The 24098-nt window shown below is 44.8% G+C and overlaps 1 protein-coding gene across 1 annotated transcript in view; it reads left to right on the top strand.

The window, feature by feature from the left end:
* The window catches only part of SCAF8 (SR-related CTD associated factor 8), a 2093867-nt gene that overhangs the window by 1761502 nt on the left and 308267 nt on the right, over positions 1-24098 (top strand). Inside the window, exon 22 of the transcript XR_011268119.1 lies at positions 9424-9489. The gene's annotated coding sequence lies outside the window, so the exon portion shown is untranslated. The remainder of the gene's footprint in view (positions 1-9423; positions 9490-24098) is intronic.

Raw genomic sequence — 24098 nt, 5'->3', positions numbered from 1 at the left:
GGTGGGTGAATGGGTAGGAACGTGACAATGTGTGTTTGAATGTTCTGGGTGGGTACGTGCCTGTGTTCAGAATGCAGTGTGAGTGGATGCGAAATGTGAGAGAAGGTGTGTGAGTGAGTGTGACTGGTGGGTGAATGGGTATGAGTGTGATAGTGTGTGTGTGTTCTGTGTTTCTGTGCCTGTGTGGAGAATAGAATGCAGTGTGAGTAGGATTCACCCAGAGAAGGCAGCAACCATTATCACTAGCTTTGTGTTTCAAAGTGTTAAGGGTCAATCCCTTTATTTTGAGGGTATGCTGGTGATACATACCCCTCTATCTCTCCTTTTTTGTTTGAATAGGCTCTAGTACGGTCTGTTGACCGTGAGATTTGGATACTGCTGCTCAAATCAAAGTCTAAACACCCAGTAGAATACGGGAGGCAGGAAAAGGCTCGGATCTCAAATGAGGAGGGCACAAGATTAATGGAATACTCGGGTTTGAATACATAAAGTCTGTGCTATACTCCAGAACCCGAAAAGCGGCTGGGCTAATACGCCTAACCACTAGTCTTAGGCAGACTCTTTATAGATAAGGCTGTGCTGACTGTACACAATACAATGCAATGGGCTGATATGCCCCTAGCACTAGTATAGGATCTATCCCAGTAGAGTTCTGCAATTCTACCACACTATAAAGAGACAATAAACAATGGTGCTGGATAAATGCAAAAGCTATGACGACAAATGTTACTGAACTACTGGAAAAAGCTTCATTTCTGGGAGGTTCCTCTGAAGCCATCATGAACATCACTAATTGGGATGAGCTAAGCAATATGAAAAAAAGATTAATAAGAACAGAGCTGCATGGCTCTATTATGCTAGAGTATCTGAGAAAAGGGACACTACCCCAAGGTCTGGTAGTTAGAAATGAGCCAAGGCTCTTTCTAGACAACCCTAGGTTTATACTAGAATGGAGCTATGTGGCAAACAAGTGCGGTCGGGATTGGCTGATCTTGATAATTGATACTGCAACAGAAATGACAGAGAAAATCCTGATTGACCTTAGAAAACTTGAGGAAGAAATACAAAAAGCAGTACCTTTAGACCTCTATAAAAAAGATTGGACGATCGATCTACTGATAGAGATAAACATCTTTAAAGAAGACACTCTGCGGGAACGAGTGAGAAGGATGAACAAAGATCTTACCAATTTCAGCCATGACAAAGCCTTTCCCTACACACAAGAAAACTATTTTACCCAAGAGGCGGTCGACGGTACCCCTGCCCAGGGTGGACAGGGAAGAAAAAAAGTGTCCTTTAGAAACACCTCTTTCAGCTCGAGCGATGGAAGCTCCTTTGGTGACACCACGACATACCGCGGCAAATCTAATCGACGCAATATGAGGAGAGGAAATAACTCCCGAGGCCGCAGAGGCAACAGAGGAGGAGGCAATCAAGGAGGCAGACCAAACAACCAACAGCATTTTTTAGAGAAGGGCCCGGAGGCCTGGGATTTAGAACCCCAGGTCACACAAAGCATGCGAGCCTTGTAGTAAACCTCTCAGATTACCAGCCAACCGAGCAAGAAATGCAGGTATTGGAAAAAGGGATGGGCTTTGTCCCTACGAACTTACATAGTCCTTTCACTTTTCGGCAGGAATTCAGCCAGTTTATGAGAAAAATCCACCTACATCAATTCTTTGAGGATAATGTCCATGAGCAAGAGACTTCAGATTCGGGCCTCTGCAACAAATCTACATTTTGTGTACCGTCAGCAGCCCAGAGCCCAGAGGCACTGGTGTTCCAAAAGAGGGTACTCAAAGAGATTAAACAACTAGAACAACAGGCAAAAGGAAAGAAGATTTATCAAAACACCAGCCGTAACCTTTGCACTTAAACAACTATCTAGTAACCAGGGAATTGTAATACACAAGGCGGATAAAGGAGGAGCCACCGGGATTCTGAACCAGGCAGATTACGTAAGGGAATGCAATCGTCAACTGCTAGATTTAACGTGCTGTCAATTGCTCACTAAGGACCCCACACCACACATACTGAAGATGATTACCCTAAAAGTTACGAAAGCTAAGGAAAGAGGTTGGATTAGCCGGAAAGAATGTGACTTTCTCATTAAAGACAAACCCCACATCCCACAATTTTACATTCTTCCAAAAATACACAAGGCTATTGTCAACCCCCCAGGGAGACCAATAGTCTCGGGTGTGAATTCGGTTTTAGAGCCTCTGTCGCGATTTGCAGACAAATTTCTTCAACCGATGGTGAGAAAGATGGCCTCATTTGTATTAGGTACGACACAAATTACATCAGAGGTGGAAGGTTTGAACTCTGACCCACAAACTGAGATCTTGGTGGGCCTCGATTTAGTGGCCTTATATACAAGCATCCCCCAGCAATCGTCATTGGAGGTGCTAGAGGAAAAACTACTACGAGAACGCACTGTTAAAACCACCCCCGTATCGTTCATCTTGTGGTGCGCGGAAATGGCTTTAGTGGAGAACTACTTCCACTTTAATGGGGACTTCTTCAAACAGGTACAAGGAACGGCTGTGGGTGCCACCCTGGCTCAGAGCGTAGCCAATCTTTACATGGAAGTATTTGAGACGAATATTATCATGAATGACACCAACCCGTTCATTAGCCATAATAGAAAATGGCATCAATATGTAGATGACATCTTTATTATCTGGACGGGTAATGAACAGGAATTGGAACAGTTCTGTAACTGGATCGATTTGCAGAATAGATTCTTGCACTTCACGCACCAACATAGTGTGGAATCTCAAGACTTCCTGGAAATTACCATCTGTTCTGAACCTGAGACTAAGAAACTACACGTCAAACCATTCAATAAACCAACGGATAGAAACTCTCTACTCCACTACTCGAGCTTTCACCCACGCCATGTGCGCGATAATTTACCACTGGGTCAGTTCTTCAGGCTAAAAAGAAATAGTACTAACAAAACAGACTATCAGGTAGAAGCAGCCAAAATGAAAAAAAATCTTGAAGGCAGAGGTTATCCTAAGACAATCACCCAGAACGCAAGGAAATGGGCAAACAACAACAATAGAGAGGCAATCCTGGAATATAGGGAACAGCGCACACAGAAAGATACAACCAAACGACTTGTGTTTGTTAACACGTAAAATCACCTCTCCAATGGAATCAAAAAAATCATTGGGAAAAATTGCCACATCCTCGAGAAAAGTGATCAACCAATTGCAAGACCTATCATTGCTTTTAAAAGAAGCCGTAACGTGAAAGAACACCTAACAAGAAATGACATCAGCAAGAAACCGATGAAACAGAAGACATTACCACAGCAACGGGGGTTTCAAGAACTGACAGGACATACACAGTGTGGGTACTGTACATGCTGTCCCTCTACCTTTAAAAGTACAGCAGTAGATATTGGTTAACCAACCCTTTGGCAACAAAAAAGTTTCACAAACTGCAATTCAAACATGGTCATTTACGCAGTGTGGTGTCCGTGCAAAAAAATCTTCGTGGGCAAAACAGATAGAAAAATTAAAATTCGGATTGGCGAACATAGGAGCTGCATCAGAAATAGAACTCGGAATGCTCCCCTAGAAGATCACTGGATTGAACATAACCACACGGTGGATGACCTCAGTTGGACCCTCCTATACAAACAAAGGCTGGGTATGGATAGCAATAAAGACAAAAGGACTCTATTGAAAAAAGAGCAACAGTTGATTTTCCTTACTAACAGCATGAGCAACAGTTGATTTTCCTTACTAACAGCATAATTACAGGACTCAACGAGAAAATCGATTGGTGGGTCTAAACATTCGAGTTCGCCTAACTGCATGAGAAGCAGGAACCCTGATTGGCTGTTACGAATGTCCAGGACTGCATTAGCTCCATAAACGAGTACTGATAAAACTACCTTATACGAGCCATTGCCGCGCACACTTACCTATAGATATACTTTGCTTTATGAGTAAATCGCATCAAATGAAAACTCCACTGATGGATGGTTTGTGCCGAGGCATTAACGCGCAGGCGCCTTTCTGGAACGCAAACATACAAAACCCCGGATATGCTTGAATCCAACTGAAGCTACCCTGGAAGTGATTCACGTTCGACAGGACGCGGATGAACAAGCCACGGACGAACGCGGAACCCGTACGGAATAGTAACGGTAAGAGATATCACAAATATTTACAAAACTAGCGACAGGCATCCAGGAGGCGGTGAAGCTGCTTAGTGAATATTTTGTGGCTGCGTGGGCTTTGACAAAGAACAGCAATATACCCTTATCACTGAAGGAGTAATGAATTCACTATTTTGCTCGGAATTGGGGAATCAGGTCGCAATGAGTAGTTAAACTGTGCTCATGGGCGGGGCACGATGAATTGCATGGTGTCCACGCACTCAGAGAGAATACTCCAGCCATAACGGGTAAATGTTAAACTATATGGTTCTTCTCCTCTAGAGAAAGCACTCCTGCGAAATAAGCAGGAACAGCGGGAAAGGTTCCAGGGGTAAAGATGGGAATCCCCAATATAACTAACACGACTGGAATTACACAGCAGTGAAATTAACCGTTCGGGCTGGGAAGGAAAAGGAACGGAGGATATACGTACGGAGGCAAGGCTAATAAAGTAAGTGTTATTAGCTTTTTTACTGAAGTATGTACTCCAACAGAGGCAATTAATAACTGACATTTGGATGTGGATTCCCTTATCTAGTGACATATGGGCCTAACCCGGTCGGATAAGAAGGAAACGGGAACACAAGCGGAACGCAATTGAAACTAGATGACTTTTTGAAGATTTTAGAATTGGAATCCGCCTAATTTGGTAAACCCACTGTAAAGCGTGCCGACCTGAAGTCATATAATTTGCGTTATGAGGTAGTTAATGGGCCTTTCTTTCCGCTTTTTTTCAGCCAACTGTGATAGCCAAGCCCCACAGAAGTGAGATGGCCACTTCCCTTTTCATTTATCTTCACACAATATTAAGACCTTAAGGGCAGTGGATAAACATCTTATAAAAGGGTGAGTGGAGTACACCTGCATTTTTTACCGGTCGGGAAGGGGGAGATTAGAGGCTGCCCCTGCCCTTATGAGATACCAACACAGCCTCGTAAAGAGGATAGGAAAGATTTAAGAACCGACAATCTTAGGCCTGTTCATGATGCATAGATGTATTCTTTCTGACTGTAAATGGTGGTTTAGTAGACTTTGAGCCAAGATTCCTGTTATTGAACAATAGTTGTCTTATGAGCTGAGCAGCAGAATAGGTTACTGATACTCCTATTCTTTGTTACTGCTCCTAGATAGGTGGAGATTCTCTTCCGGGTAGACTGACGGCAAGGGTACTACAAACCCTTGGAGAGAAGACACAACTAGAACTCCAACAAGAATTGTTAAATATGATATGCATTTAGTAGATAACGTTTGGTTTTAGGTTATTATGTTTACCAATATGTTATGCATGTCTTACTAACCCCTCACACAAGCCCTGAAGAATTTCCGAGTATTGGCTACAAGACACTTAAATCGGAAAGAAACATGTCGGGCACTAGTTGTGGTTGTGGAATGAGAGTGTGACAATGAATGAAGAACAAAGTGAATGGAATGAGATTGAGTGAGATGTGCTCAGTGAGGTATGGCCCAGTGTGAAAATCAACACAGCACAGTACACTTTAACGGCTAAGCATTTCAACTAACTGACTTACCGATTGAAGGGGTTAAGTTCATTCATATATCACTGTGAATGTGTCCTCTTGACTTTTATTGCAGGAGACTAAAGAAGCACTTTAATAATACACCGGACGGTGTTCTTAATATTTGTATGTATTTGAACAATAAAATATGTGTGTTTTTGTATAAACTTGTGTTAAAATAGTGGTTTTCCTCATCACCATAAGTGAATATGGTATCGGAATAGGATTCACCCAGAGAAGGCTGCAACCATTATCACTAGCTTTGTGTTTCAAAGTGTTAAGGGTCAATCCCTTTATTTTGAGGGTATGCTGGTGAAACATACCCCTCTATCTCTCCTTTTTTGTTTGAATAGGTATGAGTGAGTGTGACTGGCGGGTGAATGGGTATGAGTGTGATAGTGTGTGTGTGCCTGTGTGGAGAATAGAATACAGTGTGAGTGGATGTGAGAGAAGGTGTATTGGTGAGTGGGTGAAAGGATGTGTGTGTGTCTGTCTGTCTGTCTGTCTGTCTAAGGCCATGGGCTGCTGTGGATCACTGGAGCATTTTTGACACATCTTTAATTGACTTCACATGTTTTACTGGTATTTTTTGGGCAAAGCAAGTTCATGTGTGTTATTACGTGGCTAGACTGACATTTTGGTGCAGCCAGTCTAGCCATTGCTTACTGCGGCATGACATTATTACTGAACATCTTTGATAAAGCAAGCATGATAAGTAGTATTACATTGCTGGACTGAGAGTTTGGTGTAGTCGCATAGCTATTTCGTACTGGAGCATGACATTTTAATAACTGAGCATCTATGATGAAGCAAGCATGGTAAGTGTTCTTGTGAGTCTCTACCGGCCTACAATGGGACCAGTTTGGACATGTTTTCTTATTGTGGCATGTCTCTTTTAATGACCAAACCAACAGGACTATTTTCTTGCATAGGAGTACTGGCATATATTGGCAAAGCCAGCTCTGTGCAGAATGCCAGTAATAACAATATAGAAAACATGTTAAAGCAAACATGAGTACGTTCCTATATGGGAATACTGGCATGAGTTGGTGGAGCCAGCATGGAACTACTGTATGGGCACAACCGGCATGAAAATGTTTTTTTATACTGGCCTATATTGTAGAGGAAGGCATGAAAATGTTTTGGGAAATGCTCCTATGCACTTTTGGTGACTTGCATCTATTGTATTTCATGAGTTATCCTACAAATATGTATGCAAACTGTCAGGCCTTTTACTAGATTTTTCACAGAAAGTGCTGCATAATACACCATTCTAACCTATTATTCAAAACATTTTCTCAGGGGAGGGGGGAAGAATCCCCCTGTACTCCCAAACCCGTTTTCATTAGTTCAGGCTCCCTTGCTATGCTTGGTTGCAATTGCATCCTTGTGGCAAATATTTACACCCTCCAAGAAAACAACAAATAATAAACAAAAAGGCTAAACTCTCTCAATGGATCAAGTGTATATGCTTTAAGATCCTCTAGTGTTTCCAGCTGTAAGAAAAATGATATAAATTGCTTTAACTGTGCCAGTGGGCAGTTGTAGCTCTGAGAGATGTTTCAGTGCTTTACGTAGACTTCACAATTGGGCCAGATGTAGAATGGGGCAATCTAGATTACAGGACCTTGCTGTACTGTCAGTAGAGAGACGAGTGCTACAAACGGTTTCTGATGATGCTATTGTTGATCGTTTTGCTGGCATGAACGCACGAAGGCAAGCACTTAACGTTACTAGTTAAAATGGTAAATAAAGTTTGTTCAGATTGTGATATTATACAGTTAGTTAAACTGTATATGACCTGGTTTGTTTTAATTTTTTTCTGTGTACAGTTTGCAGTTGTTGCAAATAATCATATTTGTTGTTATTTTGTATCTTTGAATTGAAATGTATTAACAACAATTGGATAATCTATGTTGGAATTGGAAATGCGTTTTTAATTTTTACTGCAATATGCTCTGTCCATACTGCATTTCTACTAAATGCAACTCACGCTGTAATGGAATAAATCCACTAATGTCATTGTTTGAAAAGCTATGTTGGAATTGGAAATGCTTTTCATTTGTTAATTATGTTATGCTCTGTTATATTGGGTATTTGTATCCCGCCTGCTTGCCGCTGACCGCAGCTTATTAGCCGTACAGTATTCGGTAGCCCTTTAGATCACTAAGAAACATATGTACTTTTCTGGCTTTTTTGGAAAAATTGTGCTGAAATATGTGTGATTTTTACAGGGTTTTTTTCAATAAAGGTCTCACGGGGGGGCCCTCCCTCCCGTACCCCACTGGTCAAGTTCAGGATTGCTCGCTCTGCTCGCTCACTACGTTGTATAGTTAAATTCATTACGTCCCACCACTTTTTAAGCCCACTAGCTACCTACCCCCTGTCAGTTTGTCAGCAGCAAGCGACTGTATGACTAATGTGGCAAACAGCTGCTGCTTAAATACAATTTCTCAATCCACAGCAAGTCTTTGGCTGTCCTGTCCAAAGGCTTTTCTTTCTCTTATATAACCTCATAGCACTATTGGATGAATGTTCACATGTTGGAGTGGAAGTATAGCTACATGTTAGCGCAGTACTTCCAAAGGAGTATGAGTATTATAGTATGCAATATTAACGCTCAAAAGCACGACGTGGCACGTGCGTTCATATGATATAGTTATGTGATGTCTAAAGTTGCCATGGCATGGGCTCTAGCCCCGGATCTTTTACAAACCTAGCAATGCTCCTGCCTCCCAGTGTATCTAATTTTGGGAGCGTCCCTGCCCTGGTAGTTGAATATGTGTTGGGTGAACATGGGCTTGCTGAGGTCAGCTGGCTACCAGCCCTCAACCCACAGAGGACGTTTCAGATGGGTTTAGCCTTTGAAGCATTTTTACTGGTAATAAAGCGGTCCATCATAGATCCCACAATGTATGATGTTTTCTGTGCAAGATTGTTGGAAGACAGACAGGGGTCAGCAGTGACCATTGCCTGCCTCCAACCTATGCCTGCTCCTGGTCCAATCAGACGTTGGACAAGCAAGGCCCGGGTGAGTTCATCTCGGTGTGCACCTCTCTGTGAATAAAGCAAGCACTGGCCGCAAACATTGGCCTGCACTTAACTGCGCACCTGTGCATGCTCTGCGCTTTGGAAAGTCTGTGCTGCATAATGTGTGCCCTTGTCCCAAGCGTATTATAGCTAGAACAATTACTTTTCGTGAAATTGTGCGCTCAACGTTGAAGACACACCAGTAGTACAAATAGATCCCTTTAAAAAATTGAGAATTCAGAGGGGAGGTCATTTATTTTCCCCACCCAAGGACTCCTCGTCCCAGAGACTTTTCAGTGGACCATTTAGAGCCCCTTGAGCGAAAAATACGGAGTCATACCAGGGGCATATTTTCTGGTGTGAATTTATACGAAAATGCTGTGGTTTTGTCTTTTGGGTGTTGGTTTGTAGCAGTTTGTGGGTTTTTTTGAAAGAGGAGCAAAAGCATGTTTGTATTGAAAACTGTCTCTTCAAAAGGAGATTTACCAAAGAATGTGACCAATATTAATATCTGGCTGCAAGTGGGGGTCTTTAGTGATTGGTATTCATGCAGCTGGCTTCTAGCTAATCCCACCACATTACCTGGCTTGAAAAACAACATAAGTTGCTTGCTTTTGTAGGGATCATATTACTGTGTTACCGTGTGCTAAGCCTGTTCATTACAATTTTTAAATCTTTGCTATTTTTATCTTTCCGTAGGACTGGGCTTGGCGCTCCTTTGGGCTGGCCTTCGTGAAGTAATGAGCAATGACTGTACCATTTAAGGTCAGTAGTGATGTTATCAACTGAGTATATTGTATTTTATAATCTTGATGGCAAGAAAAAGGACAGGGCTCACCAGTCCAATGTAGCAGACAGCATGTTTAGATATTTGACTAGTCTGCTTTTAATACACTTGCCTAGCTACGCACTTCAAAAGATCACTTGAACCTTGTATTAAGTGTCGAAGCGTGTGTTTAAGTCCCCTGTGGCCAGGGGTGGACTAAGAACCAAAAGAGGCCCTGGAAATAATTTTCAAAGTGGCCCCATATTACATATTTTCAGCTATCCTTGCCCTTTTTCCCTTACTACACAAAAGAGACGCAGGGCGCAGAAGGCTACCGGTAAATCGACAGAGTTCCCTATAGACCAGTCCACCCCTGCCTGTGGGCAAACTAATCCTGTGGTGTGAACCTTCTGTATATGGGTGAGGATACATCATTTTGGCTTGCTATTTTGTTCCTGATTCACAGTCTGACCTTTTCTGACTTTAACATGGCAGCAGTGATTACTCTGAGGCCCCAGGGCAACAATCACTAGAGTGGACTTCAACCTGTAAAACACACTAGAACCCACCCTAGTATACTTCAGTTGGCATATTATTATTCATTTGATTTGTATCTCATTTAGCTGATACATAGGGTTACAGTTCCATGCGACACATATCAAGGCCTCCTATCTTACATCACATCATATCACAAGTAAATAGATTAATTTAACACATCATAAATAACATAAAATAGCAATATTCCTTTAAATACCCAATCATACATATTAAAACCACCTCTTCCAAAAACCTCCTAAAGTGCTACAAGCACTTATTAGCTAAAGTGCATAAGTGTTTTAAAGTGCCTCAATTCCTAAATTCTGACATAATACATACAACCCAACACGTTTCGTTCCTTTTGTCAATCACAGGAGTTTCATTGGGGATAACTCATTACAGTAATTACTTTAACGAGACCCTATTTAGTGGTGTAGCACATTCAACCTATTGTGTCACAACTTGTCATCTTTGCAGCTGTCACACTGCACATGTATAATATTGACGTCTCTCAGTCACTTCACACAGTAGCTTATCCACTTGGTGATAGTGCCTCCTCCATTTCCTGTGCCTTAAGCCGTACTGCGACTCACTTAGGTTCCACATTACATGTTCTCTGCATATCGCTACATAAAACAGACCAACACCCATGACCAGTTACTGTTAAGTATTTAATATGTCATTTTTATTTGAAAAGTATGTATGATTGAGTATTTAAAGCAATATTGGTGTTCTATATTCTTAGTGATGTGTTTACATGAATCTATGTACTTGTGATTTGATGTGATGTGTGAGCTAGGAGACCTTGATACGTGTACCATAGCCTAACGAGGCAGCACCAGGCACACCCTGGTTAGAAGAATATCCAACACATTCTGTCTGAGCATGGTTTGCGCAAGTCATGAGTCCCTTACTTAAGGGCTTGTTAGAAACACAAGTTGACAGGTTTCTTGATTAGTTGTAGTTATCATCGAGATTATTAAGACTGAATCCAATTAAGTTAGGAAGCCTCTTTTCTAGTGGCCCCAGTGTCTCCTTTGTAAAAAGAAGGGGTGTAGGAAGAACTATAGCTCGGAACTAACCACTATCTCAAGCCAGCAAGGCACAACAAGGGGACATAAGAATGCCCCATTGCTCCAATCACAAGAATGTCAGACTGCCACCACACTGATGATCTCGAATGAGGGATAATCGCTTATGGGTTGCCTGCATCCTTGAGAGCTGTCTGCCTTTGGTTGATGAAGCTATGTATAAAACAGTGCTGTCCTATGAGACCAATACTTTTTCCCCCTGAAGCAAAGATCAATGCTTTCCAGCTAATGTACATCTCCACAATGCATTTCTCAGTGGTTCAGGACTGGAGGTGAACTTCCAGGGATCAATTCTGGATGACGCTGTTGCATGCATGTTTGTTAGCTGAAATAGCATACTCTACTTTCACATTTCAGGTAAAAGTTGTTCTCATACATTTGTGGAATGCACCATAATTTTGATGGTGTTTGGTATTTATTTTTTAGACAGTTCTTTTGGTATTTGTCATATTTCTTTTTTGTCCATGAACACTTGATAGGGTACCCTGACATCTAGCATTGGAGTCAATCAGTCCACATAGTCACAAGCACAAATAGTGTTCAGATGGCTAGTGTCTGACAAAAGAAGTGCAACAGAATGGATTTCTTGCCAATTCTGATTCAAATTATTAAAGAATATGAAAACAAAATGACACAATCAGATGAGCACCTTCTTAGACACAGTGTATTGAAACCATTACAAAGAGTCAGAATTTCAACAGCACATATGAATATAACAGTGTACATAAATAAGCAAAATAAATCATTCATAAAGACTTGAAAAATATAAAAACATACATATACTATGTTGTGCCCAAAGAACTATATTTCTCAGTCTCTTTGGATAGTTTGGGACCTTTGTCATGTTGGGTATTTTTAGCCCAATACAAAAGGAAACTGCATCGGGCTACTTTGGGCCTAAAAATGCAGAGCATTGAAAACACACAGAGATGACTGCCGAACTGAAAGGGCAGCATTTCAATTTCAAGAATGCTGTTTTCAAAGAAAGAGAAATACACATACTAAAGTCTGCCATGCATGCGAAATTCAACGCCATGGACGTTGTTTTCATTACATGTGACTGAGGACTAAAGGATAACGTTGCACAAGTAAAAACAGTTACCATGGAAGTGGGAGCATTTCACAGCTTAGAATAATGAGTACATGAAAACCGAATTTCCATTGCCTGGGTAATGCAAATATATATCATGATGGAAAAATGAACATTGATGGCAAGTCGCAATTATATTACAAAGAAACAGAAGGCCTTATTTGTAATATAATAGTAACATTCAAGCATCCGTTTCTGTGCATGGAGAAAGGCTGGGTTCGCCCATAAGACATTTTCCCCTTCCCCCATTAGGGGCTAAAACTGCTCAGCTCTTTATCTGAAAGTCAGATCTCCTTGATGTTTCTGCAGAGCCAACTTGTGCTGGACTAAGGCTTTTATGAGGTTAACAGATGACCCTATAAATCGACAGATGACCATAAATGGAAGTAAAATATTAAAAATGACATGTATTTAAATTAATTAATGGTGTAGTCCAGCGCCTAATTGACAAGTGATGAGTTACAGGAAATGACCCAGGAGCATGGAGGTGGAGATTGCTTACCTGCTCTCAAAGATAAGGGTCCAAATGGGCAGAGAATGTTGTTGGACTTTATTGTAGGCCAAAGTCAACACAGGAAGCAGATGGCCAGATTCCCTGTTCAGTTTGGAGAAATGAAACCTAATGTACTCGAAGTACAAATATGCATATAATTATGAGGGGGCAATGGAGTGTATGAATAACCAATAAGCTGGCATATAATGTACTCGAAGTACAAATATGCATATAATTATGAGGGGGCAATGGAGTGTATGCATAATCATACTTTATTGATTTTCTCAGAAACCACGACACTTACAGAAATGGGACAGCTATCATGGTAAAGCTTAGCATATGGCCTTTCTGTCGCCGCACCTCTCATCAACATTTTTAAAACCAAGTTACAACCTAAAATATGTTTCTAGCTCCCCAGAAAATGGTCATGAAACAGAAACCTGCGGAGGTAGTAGCTTGGGGAATCATGTAACTGCATATAGAAATTTGCCGACACTGTTATACTTTTTGAATAAAACACGTAAAACGCTCACCCAAACCCACAACATTGTGCTGCCATGGGACATAGTTCAATAAGTGTGGCATGATTGGAAGAACCCAAATGTATGTATATATATATATATATATATATATATATATATATATATATATATATATATATATATTATAATTATCTATAAATTACAAAGTTTCACCATGTAGTCATTTTGTAAGTTCAAAAATTAAAAGGTAGAGAAAACGTAATTTTAAGTGGGAGGACTTGCTCCTCCCGATTTGGCCGTGGTAAACTGAAGGGACCAATCAGAGAAGGGGGCTATCCCTTGAATAAGGGGCTGGAGAATAATTCACAGGTGAAAATGAATAACCAATAAGCTGGCATATGATAATTTAGACATTTCTGTGGGTGTGGGTGAAGCTTCATAAGGACACGCACAATGGAACTCGGAAGAGCTTCCTGGGAAATGAATGAGGAATGTTTCCTGATATCATCTGGGTGGAACTGTTAAACAGGAGAAGGGACAATCCTTGACCAACGAGAGGCAGAATAGAAGGAAGACTGGAAAATATTGATGACTGATTTAGATTTATGACCCGATTCCTGTACCTGGAAGCTGACCTGGCTGCCCTGTCCTATGCGCAAATCCATGGATGATTATGTAAGTTAACTTGTCCAACCAAAACCTAGTTTTGTGGGGATCTGCTTGAGTTGATACCTTTCCCTTAATTAGTGGGTGGGGGGCTAGCAATTAAATTAATTCCCATATAGCCAAATTATACAGAGTAATTTTGTTGAAGTTCGAAATCAACAACATTGCTTCCAGCGTGAATAAATACTATAGCCTATAAAGTAATTGGATAGAAACAATTTCTAGGTAATGTTACTCACAATTAATATCGTACACAATTTATATGAAGCATTGGTAGACACTCAAATATACAGCTACCTAGACTATCAGTGTGATGGCTGCGTACTGTGTGTCACTCTCAATACCAATACAAGTATAAACTCACTTATATTTTCTTAAATAACAGCGGCTGCTTCACTAGTGAGCCTGTTACCTCAATTAACAGCATGTCACAATAAATATCATTCAAATAGATTGTGTCTTCCCACGTATTCCTCGTCTTAGGATAATGATCCTTCCAGCTTTAGCTGCTTCAGAATAATGTTTTTGACAAGGGGTGATGTGTGCTGTCTCGTTGAGTCGATGTGCCTCGAGGGCCTCAGTTCGACTGTCGACATCATCATCAGTATAAATAGCGCACGCAGCGGCCGTTGGCTTCAGTTCTGTTTTTACGAGTTTTACGGTTCTTCATCATTATTTCCGGAAGCGAAAATGTCTTCTCTGTTGACTCCATCAACGCCTAAGACAGACTTCAAGAAGTGCCAAGACTGTGGATCGAAGATGCCGATCACCGACCCCCACCGCATATGTCTGTGGTGCCTTACTACCAGTCATCGTACATCTGACTGTAACTCCTGTTAGGCGATGACGAAAAGGCTGTGAGGGAGCATAAAGGTAAATTGGCAATGGGAAGGTTGTTTTCGAAGTCTCCTTTGAAAAGTTTCAAAAGGAAATCAGATGAGTCGAGAGATTCTCCTCGATGGAAAAGGTCTAAAAGATCTCAATCGAGAAGTCGATCGTGCCATTCTTCATCTTCTTCTAAGAAGGCCAAGATACAGCATCACAGGTCACCTTCGGCCTCTAGTGATTCCTCGGCCCAGGTAATAAAATGTCCAACTAAGTCGGACTCCCCAGCTAAATGGGATGCATTTCGTAAAGAAATGCTTAAACTCTTGGAGAATGCAGCCCGACCCCCTCGAAGGACAAGCAGAAAGCCCATGCCCCTGTCGATCTGCATAAAGATAGCAAAGGAAAGTCGAAGACGAAACCATTCAAGTCTTCGAGTCCGAGCCATAAGCCGGAAATAAATCTGAGGGCTTTGACAAGCCAGGAATCCAGTCCATCGAGGGTTCCTTTGGAAAAACATAAAAAGTCAGTAACTCCAACAGCCTCGCTTACCCCATCAGTATCGGAGCCATCGACGCCAGTGTCAAAGTCGACTCTGACAAAATCAACTCCAACTTTGAAGTCGATGAATTCTTCGAAGTTGTCCAAGCCAATAGTTACTCAGGAAAAGGTTTTCAAACCCTTGCCAAAGATTGACTTTAAGTCTTTAACCTCCATCTATGAAGACAATGAGCCTTCAGATGTAATACACCATTTGGTTTGCAATATGGCACACCAAATGTGCCAGAGGAGTTGATTTCTGAAGAGTCTAGGTTAAGAGACGTGTATGATAACCTACAGTCAGCCAGTGGTATAGATACCTTTCCAGAAATGGAATTTGCTGAACCAGATTCTAGTGACCACACTGACTCCTCATATAGGTAACTAATGAGCAAGCTGTTTAGGTTTATGCATTTGTAAAGTGCTCCCAGTACCCTAAGGCTTAAGGGCGCAAACAGAAAAAAAACCAACAGCAACAAAGACAGAACAGAAATCATAGGTTTGCTGATGCTAATATGATGGACCAAGAGAGTTCGGCAGGACACATGGGGGTTTAACAGAATAATACCGTCTTCAGCTTTTTTTAAAAAACATCTGTCGATTCAATGCTTCTCATGTCTAGGGGCCAGGCATTCCATGTTGCTGGGGCTGCAAAATTAAATGCTCTATAACAAGTTTTAGCCAGCTTGCATCTGGGGATGTTCAGAAGGTTTGTGTTATTAGATTTTAATGATCTGATATTTTGTTTTTTTTAATGGCTTCCATGAGATACAATGACATTTGGCCTTTAAGGCACTTATGAGTGATCAGAATCATCCTGAAGCGTACTCTTGCCTGCACCGGCAACCAATGCAAGCTCCGTCTTGCATATGATATTTGGTCCCGGCGCCTAAGTCCTTTCCCCACTCTCACCGGCCCATTTTTAATAATCTGGAGATGGTGGAGGTCAGCTTGCGTGATCCCGACAAGTAGAATGGAACTGTAATCCAGTTTAGAGCCGACAATGGCTCTGGCTAGGTTCTCTGCATTTTTCTCGGAGATCAATTGAATGGGCAAAGATGCCGTAATAACTTAATAAAGTATGATGAGGATGAGACAAGGCTGTTGACCTGAGACTTCATGGACATATTCTTATCAAGAAAAGATGCCTAGAGTCTTGACTTTCGTCTTGACCTCTATAATACAATTACCTATACTACAATTCTTGTATGGACAGCCCAGCTTAGCCAAGCCTTTGTCAGTACCGACAATCAGAAGCTCAGTTTTTGAGCAGTTCAAGGCCATCCCATTCATAACCATCCATCTTTGAATAGCTAGATATACCCTATTTGTCATGACTCCTGTCGGACGGCGCTTCTTTGATGTGTGGAGACGCCATTGACAGGTTCCACTACGTTCGACGGCCGTCCGGAATCACCGTTCTAGTGTTTTCCAAGATGGCCACCGACGTCCTTTAGTGCCGGCTCAGTGCAGCGTTCCTCGCGTTGCACCTTCACTGCTCTCCCAGCCCGAAGGTAACGCTGTGTTTCCCTGTCCGTGTTTCCTCAGTTGGACACTGTAATCTTTCTCTTCCGTTCCTTTTCTGTTTTTCTTGCCTTCCGGTATTTCTCTTACCGGCCCCTCCGCTCTGTTTCTCTCCTTCCCTGCTCTCTTCTCTCTTTCTCGCATAGGCGCCTTAGTTTCCTTACCTCTGGAGCCATCCGCGCCTTTTTCTTACTTGGGAGTCTCCTGCTGACATCCTCAGTGTTTGTGCTCCCCTCTCTCGCCTACTTCGGCTATCCTCCATTCAACTGGCAGGTTTCCACTGTACCTACCACTGCATCTGTCGGATCTACTCAGCCTAGGAGGATTGTATTCCGCCTGCTTCATTATCTGAGACCATCTTGCCAGAACATCCACCGCAGGGTTTTTTCTGCCATTGGGGCTTTTTCCCTGCTCTGGAGCCGGCTCCCGGGAGTCCCCGCTGTTCGGTTCCCCAATTACCCGACAGTGTGCCATCCCAGGGAGCTTGCCCCTACTTACTCCAAAAGAAGGAAGTCAAGAAGAACGGCAAAGAACAGACCCAAAGACGTCCAGGAAGGAAGTCGGAGCCACAGGATAACCCTATGGATAATTCAGGTGAGGAGGTGGGGAGGGAAGCCTTAAAAAACTCAGACAGCCTTGACACTATTGATGTTTAGTTCATCTTCCTTATGCAATCCCGAGAGGGAGATGACACATTGAGTGTCATCTGCATAGTTTACAAAGAAGATCCCTTCTTGTCCCAGCATGTGAAAAAAGGAATCATATAGATGCTATAAAAACAAGGGGATACACGCGCTCCTTGTGGGACTCCGAATAACAGGGGAGTGGGTTTAGCTTCTGCAAACTCGCTTGCTACTCTCAACCTTCTTCCGTTCAGGAATGCATTAACCCATTGGGTCCCTTGAGTTGATAAATGGGCACAATGTTTTAACCTGGTGTACAAGATATCATGGTCCACCAGGTCAAACGCCGCCGAAAGATCTAAAATCATCAATATGGCTGTTTGGCCTCCATCCATTGATTGAAGCAGCTTAGATTTTAAAGATACCAAAGCAGTTTCAGTCCCATGACCCTGCCGAAAACCTGACTGAAATTTGTGAAGAATCTGGACGTTGTTAAGGTGCTGTGAGATCTGATTATAACCAACTCTGTCCAGTATCTTCAACAAAAAAGGAGTGTTGGTAATTGGTCTATAGTTGGCAGAGGTCAAGGGACAAAGATTTGGCTTTTTCAATAGCGGGGTAATCCAAGCATTTTTGATATTATTAGGTACACAGTTCTGTTCAAAGGAGGCATTCACAAATTGTGTGATGGCCGTTATAAGCATAGGGGCACATTCCTTGATAATCACTGCGGAACAAGGATCACCTTTGCAGCTAGTGGTTTTAAGTTGTGCAATTACTTTTACTAGTTCTGCCTCTGAAATAGATGAAAAATGTAAAACCTGATGTTCAATGTCATTAATGGGTGACACAGAGCAAGAAACTTCAGAATCCTCTATGTTCAATAGCAGTTCTTTCTTCGATAGAAGCTTTTATCTTTTCTAGTTAACCACACAGGGCATCCTGAATGTTAAAACACCAAGTCTCGTCCTTTGTGACCGAGTCTTGGTTAGGGCCGTTTTTTTCTTTCAATATTTTAATAAAGCTTTTTACTATTAGATTTTGCACTAGCTATTCTAGAATTTGAGGACTCATTTTTAGCTTGAATGGTTGCTATTTTGTAGAATTGGTAGAATTTCTAGGTTGGAGCAGGCCTATACCTTCTTTCGAGCAGGATGACCTGACAGATATTTTGGATCAGGGTCCCCAAAGAGATCCAATTTTTCCTTTTCACATTGCTTTACAAAAAAGGGTCTCAACAAATTGGGAAACACCAGAGACTGCAGCTGCAGTAAATACACATTTTGCAAAAAAACATAGACCACCCAAAAGTGACCCAGAGTACTTAACAAGGCACCCAACAGAATTTGTTGGTTCAAGCTGCTACGCCTACCAAGCAACCAGCATACACTTCAATCCCTCCCGATAGGGATGATAAGAGAGTGGATGCCTAGGCGATAAAAATATTTACTGCTGGAAATATGTCTTTAAAATCAACTAACACAACCTGTGCCTTGTCAAAGTTTATGTTTACCCTGTAGGACTGCGTAGCTATGTCAGCTGACCACATCCCAGAAAGAGACGGCTTCATGGCTATCATCAAGGATGGTAAGGAGGCAATGTCTGAATGCCTCCAGTCAGGTCTGGATGCTGCATATAGCATCATCAGATCCATGGCAGCTAGCACTGTGTTGCACAGATTTGCGTGGTTGAGGAAATCCATATTTGCATCAGATGTGCAGTCGAGACTCCTCAGTATGCCCTTTAATGGTTCGAGGCTGTTTGCCAGCAAGGCTGATGAAAGTCTGGAAAAGCTGCAGACCTTTAAAGCGGAAGCTAAATCTCTTAGTGCCGCCGTTAGACAGCCTCAACACCGGTTCACCACCTTGGAGGGGTAAGTCCTTTCGATTCTACTCCTCAGTTGGAAGAGGACAAGCCAGTCATAGAGGTCAGGGGCGATTCCCTCGTGGTGGACGAGTGAGAGGTGATATGTCAGCCCAAGTAGCGGCAGTTTTACCCTGAGCCGCCCCTCCAGTCACCTAAAAATCTCTCTGAGGCCTTAGCCCACAAGACCCTGGTGGGAGGCAGACTTTCTCAGCATCTAAAAGAATGCCGTGCCATTACGTCAGATGCCTGGGCACTAGAAACCGTAGCCCAAGGTTACAGCCTTTCTTTAAAAAAAAAGGCCTAAGGATCATCCACCGGGGTGCAACTCTTGCAAAATTCTGGATCCGCTCTGTGTGGAGGAAAGGTTTACCCTGCTAGAGAAAGGTGCTATAGAACCGGTACCTGTGGCGGAGAGGAACAAGGGTTGGTTCTCCCCATATTTTCTAATTCCCAAAAAGGACGGAGGATTGAGACCTAGACTTAAGAAACTTAAACAAGTTCCTCAGGAAGGACAAGTCCAAGATGGTTAACCTTTCTCAGATCCTTCAGGCTCTCCAACTCCTAGACTGGATGGTGTCATTGGACCTTCAGGATGCATACTTTCATGTGCCTATCCATCACAAGCACAGAAAGTACCCAAGGTTCCCGGTTGGTGGTTCTCATTGTCAGTTTCGAGTTCTGCCATTTGGACTGACCTCTGCCCGAGGGTTTTCAGCAAGTTAATGGCGGTGGTGGCAGCGAGTCTCGGGAGAGGGGGATTCATGTCTACCCCTACCTGGACGATTGGCTGATCAGGGCATGTTCACCCGATCAAGCCCAGGAAGATGAAACCATCTCAAAAGCTCCAATTTATCGGAGCAGTCCTGGATACTTCCTTGGGGAAAGCCCCACCACCCGAGGTGAGGGCTCACCACATTCTGCAGATGGTCACCAAATTCTAGAGTGCCCAGCGTCTTCCGGGCTTTTTCTTTTTTTTAGTTGCTCTGTCTCAGGGCATCCTGCATTTTCCTGGTGCCAGAGGCTCACCTGAGAATGAGACCCCTCCAATGGGCTCTCGGGACTCAATGGTCCCAATTCTAAGGCAGAATGTCAGACCACCTTCAAGTTCCAAGCAGTGTCAGGAGGGGTGCTCGGGAGCCTGAGCAAGATGGTCGCGGGACCATGAAGCTCCGTGCGGGCCCGCCGACACGGCTAAATTTATCCCCCTTTCAACCCGTGGGGTGTGCAGGAAAAAGCACTGAGGCGAACAAGAACCGGAATGGTTAAACGCATGTGAAGTTTCAGCCGGCTACGTGACCGCAAAGATGCCTTCTGACGCCATAGCTGCTTGAGGCGCCAAGCCCAGTGCGAGATTTAGCCTGCCCGCCGCCACCATCAACCCCGTTGGGATCGGCGGGATGGCCTCGCCACCTGGGCGCTCCGCTGCCCTTAGACCCTGCTGAGCCCCGCTCCCGGGCTGAAAGCTGCATGGCAACAGAAGGTGCCGGAGGAATCACCAAAGCCCGGCCCGGCATACTGGGTTCCCCGCTGCAGCGAGATGCGCCGCTGAACCCAGTGAACTGCACGACGCCCCTCCACCAATATTGACACGAGGAAGCTCCACCCGGCACAAAGACACCAACGGTGCACCAGCACAGTCCTGAGCAGATTGGCGACCATACTGTGACGACCAGCAGAGGTGAGGAACCGGCGGCCTGGGAGGGAGAGCAGCGGGGGCCGATGTGTGCCCCATTGTGGCACGACAAACTGCCCCTCCAGTCATCACCGGCCTAGCCGGAGAGCTGCCTGATCCGTGAGACGCGGATCAGCCCGCCGGTGCAGTCCAACCAGCTCCGCTGAGACGGAGGCGGGCCCTCCCACACCCGGTCCACAGCAGCGGGCTCTCCCCCTCTGAACCTAAAGTCACTGACAGGAGGGCATCTGCCGGATCTGCACGGCGGCGGGTATGGCCCGTTCTGTCCCCTACCCCAGCGCAGTGTCCTGGTCCACCTCGCCGACCACACCCGACTCCCACGGCGAGAGACGCCTGGCCCGTTCCAGCACCGCTCATCTCGCCCCTAATAAACAGGCCCGCACACAAGAACCGAGTGGGGCTGGGAGAGGTGCGCCAATCACAGCCGCGGCCTATCTGCAGACGCACCGAGTGGGGTTGGGAGTGGTGCGCCAGCCGCAGCCTCGGGGCAGCTGGTCGCAGCAGAGAGCCGCAAACCTGCCTATTACAGCTACACACTTGATCCCCCGATCCACCAGCAGTAAAAACATCGAGAATAGCCGTGCAGCAGCAGAGCCAGCCCGTTGCACCAGCCACCGACAGGTGCCCAGGCCACCAACAGGAACTTCAGGATACCAGCATTGCTCACCTGCGCTAACCTGGGAGACCCCTGCCCAGCACACTAGGGTCGCGATGCGGTAGTGGGCACCTGGACTGCCCCCTAACCCGGAAATCGTGTGTGAGAGCCGGGCGGCTCCAGTGGTGGGAACGGGGGTGTCATTCCTTGGATTGGGCGGGACACTGCGCCTCTGACATCCAGCAACAGACGGGCATAACGAGTAACACCGGAAGAGACCCCACCTCCCTGCTGGATCACCAAACGAAGCAGTCCAACAATGGAGGGAACACACAGAGCAGGTCCACCGAAATAGGATCCCCAAAGGGGACGCCATCAACTGGGGTGCGCCGGCGGCAGGCAGACTGAGGGAGGAGCGGCGCATGACATACTGAGGTGCTACAGCCCCACCAGGCCCACATCTACCGCGGTGGGGGCTCTGCCCAACAACATAGTCAGACAACGCTGAGAGGGCTATGATCAAAGAGACAGCCCGATCTTCCGATAGAGACAATCATTGCAGCACCCACACCAAGTCGCTTCACCAGACACAAGACAAGCATGGATGTCCCTGTACAACTCTAGGCGATCCTCGCGGAAATGAAGCTCAATGGCCAGCGCACACAAGAGACCAACACCACGGTCCAAGATATAAAAAGGGATCTCCAAGATGTCCAGGTGCGGCTTACGATCCAAGCGCAAAGAACGACCGACAACAAGCAGCGTATCAGCTCACTTGAAGACAACCTGGAATCAACAGCCACTGATCTTGACGGAGTCATCAGGGAGGTCCAACGCCTGGGAGCCAAGATGGAGGAGCAAGAAAATGTGTCCAGACGGAACAACCTGAGGATGATCAGTCTCCCGGAGAACGCAGAGGGACCGGATCTGGAATCATTTATGTGCAACTTCATGCAAGATGTCCTACGCATTGAAAACCCCAGGGAACTAACGATAGAAAGAAACCATCGCGCACCAGTTCCGAAACCAGCAGCGGGCGAGCGCCCAAGACCCATAACTCTTAGACTGCTGAATTTCCAACATAACATGGCGATACTCAAAGCGTATCGGTCGGTGGGCCAGGTGAGCATTGAAGGGGTCCCTATCAGACTTTTCAACGACTACTCAGCGGAGGTGTCTCGTCGAAAGGAAGGGGTTCAACCCCATGTTTGAAACTCTGAGGGGCCGAGAGCTAAGGCACTATCTAAAATGTCCAGCGGTGTGGTGCGTCCAAATTGACCGCCAATGGCATTCCTACGACGATCCCGAAGATGCCTGGGGATCTCTGCAGCGCCAAAATCTGGTCACCACAGAATTTCCACGAGAAGCAGAATCAAAGGCCCAAACTTTGCAAGCTACATCTTCATCCGATCCTTGCCCACAGCAAAATAGAGACAGGTGGCAAAAAAAGGGACGAGACCTGAAGGGGCCGAACCAGAGACGCAGGGAACCAGTCTCATGAATCAAAGATACAGGACTGTCGAGAGCTTAACATCTATGACCACGGAACTGGAGGCCCGATACGTTAGCACTGGCAACCTCGAACGAGCGTGCAGGCCAAAGTACAGCGGTCATGCTAGCCGCCCCAACCTATCTATCATCGCCCTATGTGCTTTGTGGACCCCCGGGAGGGGCGCAAGTCGAACAGTGGCAACGAGAGTGTTGGCAGGCCTGCCCGGTTGAAGCGGCCCATAGCTTCTATCCCCCTCAGGATCTCTACACAGACGGACCCCTTTGCCCCAACATCGACAAGCAGCAGAGGTGGCGGGTGCCAACTGGTCCGGTTCCTACCCTCACCATATGAGTCACGCAACACTGCGCTCGGACCGAGCATTCCAGCCACCCCGCACAAACGCTCACTCCAAGGCAAGGGGCATCCGGTATGCATGGAGAAGGGGACGGGCCCATCGGCTCGCCCGTACGGACACCTTGCATGAGCTTTATGGCCTAGTATTGTAAGTGGTTCACACGCTTCCATTGTTCCACGAGAGACGTTTCTCTTGATTGTTGTAGTTTTTTTTTTTTTGTTTAATCCATGTCTCCGTTCTGGAATTTGGGTACAGGGATAGTGCATCCACACTACACAATCTTTGCATGACATCAGATGGGGGGAAGATACCATACCTGCCCCCCTGGTGTGTGACGACAGATAAGCGCCCGGCATGAAGGCATGATGGCCAGGTTTATACTGATCATCCTAAACTTACAAGGCCTGGGGCATCCCATAAAGCGCAGGCGCGCCCTAAATCATCTTAGAGACCTTGATGAGGACGTAACTTTTCTCCAGGAAACACACCTGAATGAAGGGGAATCGAAGAAACTTGAACGGGGTTGGGTTGGGGTGGCGGCACATGCCCCCTCCAGGGGAAAAAGAGGAGTATCCATTCTAATCCACAGACGTGTTCCTTTTGTACACCAAAACACGCTCGCGGACAGGGAGGGGAGGTATGTCCTAGTGCAAGGCTTGCCACACCACCACCCTATTACATTTATAAAGCTTGACGCCCCAACGACGGACACCCTCACCTTTTTTACTCACACCTT

This window comes from Ambystoma mexicanum, chromosome 4q (genome assembly GCF_040938575.1).
Source record: "Ambystoma mexicanum isolate Mex_15411 chromosome 4q, UKY_AmexF1_1, whole genome shotgun sequence".
In the NCBI taxonomy this organism is placed as follows: Eukaryota; Metazoa; Chordata; class Amphibia; order Caudata; family Ambystomatidae; genus Ambystoma; species Ambystoma mexicanum.
The sequence above is the reverse complement of the archived record's forward strand: the minus strand, read 5'-3'. Positions and strand labels throughout refer to the sequence as shown.